The sequence below is a fragment of the Oryzias melastigma genome, linkage group LG6 (genome assembly GCF_002922805.2).
Source record: "Oryzias melastigma strain HK-1 linkage group LG6, ASM292280v2, whole genome shotgun sequence".
In the NCBI taxonomy this organism is placed as follows: domain Eukaryota; kingdom Metazoa; phylum Chordata; class Actinopteri; order Beloniformes; family Adrianichthyidae; genus Oryzias; species Oryzias melastigma.
The window spans coordinates 27017654-27020060 of record NC_050517.1 but is presented as its reverse complement, the minus strand read 5'-3'; positions in this window follow the sequence as shown (position 1 = coordinate 27020060).

Below are 2407 nucleotides of genomic sequence, written 5' to 3'. Positions count from 1 at the left end.
AATTGTCTGTATCTTAAGATAATTCATAACCAAACAAAAGACTTTATTTTAAGATCATTAAGAGCACAACAGACTTTTTTCAGAGGCCACAAGTGACTTGTTATTTTTTTGACTCACATTACACTCGAAAGTCTGATAGATTTTTTTTTTAAACTGATCAGTAAACAGAAGTCATACCTTTAAACACACAAAAAAATGTAAATCTTTTGTTTTAATTAACTTACAGGAAAAAGGGAAGCATAAACGCTTATAACCAGAAGAGGGCGAAGCAGTGCCTTTCTTTATGTTTGTTTGTGAGGTTATTAAAAGTTCCAAACTGTCCACCAAAACAGGGGCAGATGTCAGAAAAAACACGTATTTTATATATATACTACTCTGTGAATATATGTAAAGACTGCCAAAAACAGAAAAAGTAAACAAAATTGGCTTAAATAAAATTCATGTCATGTTTAAATCATAGCCAGTAACTTTCAAGTTTTATGCTTTGGAGAATATCTTTAAATTGGACTGCACTTCTGCATTCTCTTTATTATTGTTGTTTTTGTTGTTGTTGTTATCATCATCATTACCATTATTATTACTTCTAAACTTTACACATCTTAGAGTAATTTAATGATAAGAATCCACTAGTTTACCTTTTGTTTTATCTGGAGTGTTTTCCTTATGGAGGATCCTCCACTCCAGTGACTACGCCGTCTCAGTGAATGGATTCTCTGACATCCTGATCACGGTGGGTTGCTGTGGGTGTGGACAAATCTGCAAAAAATAATTTCCTCTCTCCAGCATCAAGCCAGATTTCTTTTTCTGCTCCTTTTCTTATTATTGGTAATTTCATGTTTTACTTTGTCTGATGGGGGGATCAAAGCATTGAGGGCATTATGTTTATGTATCGAACTGCTTTTTAAAGTCTAATTTGATTTTATTTTCTTACATAGAATTAATTGAAGCTTTAACATATATGAAATCTTCTTTAAAAAGGACAGGTCACAAAACCCAGGAAAAAAAGCACCGTGGTTCTGTTTGTTCAATTTCTTCTCATCGTTCAGCTGCAAATGCTTACCTTAGGTAATGAATATCTGTGATCTGAATAATTTCTATGATTTGAAGCCAAAAGGGAAACAAGTTTATCCTCAGCAAAAAAGTTGTCTATTTAAGTGTACTACAAGTATGCTTAGGCTTGATATCAAACTTAGGACAAAGCTTCTTGATCAATTGATTATTGGCTTAAATAAAACAGAAACATGAAATTGAAATTGTTTGTTGTTGTTTTTTTTTTTAATATGAAATAGTTTATAACTTTTGAGGGAGGTTCACACAACTTCTTTTCAAAATAAAAACATTGCATCACACAGGATCATTTCAATGCAGCAGATGCATTTGATGTCTCTTTATCCTGTGTTTGACATTTCTTTATGGATGCAAACTTCTATTGATTGATTGTATTGCACATGCATTATTCTCTCTCATGATTGCTTCAAATAAACCACTTCTAATCTAATCTAATCTAATCTAATCTAATGGATAGTGTAATGTCAACGGTGATTTTAAAAATGAATTTATTTGATGACTGTTTATGCATCCTAGTCAGAAATGTGTAAATCTAACAAACTAAAAGTAAACCAGAGCTAATAAGTGACCCTTATTGCATTTTTTTGAACCATAAGGCACATTTAAAAGCCATAGATTTATTCAAAAGTTGAGCATTCATTTTATAATCTGGTTCCCCTTAATTCTGGTTGTGTTTAGTGGGTTTCAGTTGATTTTCTTTGGTACAAAGCACACATTTGTCAAAATGCAACTTCAATTTATGATACGTACAAACTTTCAACTTTCAAATCACTTACTTCCCCTATTTTTTTCTTTACTTTCATTCTTTGTACTTTACAGTTACTTTTAAGACTACAAACTTTTTTAAAATATTATTTTATATAGTCAATATTCTGGAGCATTAGGTAGCATACTCCTAGTCTGGGTTGTACATGCTACACTCAAGTATACTTAAAAAATAAAATTCAAGAGTGCTACTTTTTGCAAAGGACAACATTGTCACAATTCCATAAGCATTTTTTTAGATTAAGCCTTGAGGACTTTTTCCCCCCTTGTCAAGCACATCAATTTTCTTTGGTCTCTATAGTGAATCATATGCAGCTTTGTGTTATGCAACATGTGGAATTAAATATGCAATAAACATCTCAATTTGCTTTTCAGACTTTAGTCAAAATCTTTTTTTAGACAGTCCAGTTGAAGTGTGGAATCCAAATGGCATGTTTGTATTGTTTACATGACGCTGTTGCCGCTCAGAGATCACTTTATGGTCTCGGTGTGTGGTAAATTTGATCAGTGACACAGATGCTCAGATTACTATCAAATAACTACAACTCGGTCGTGTGTTGATGACGTCACATTC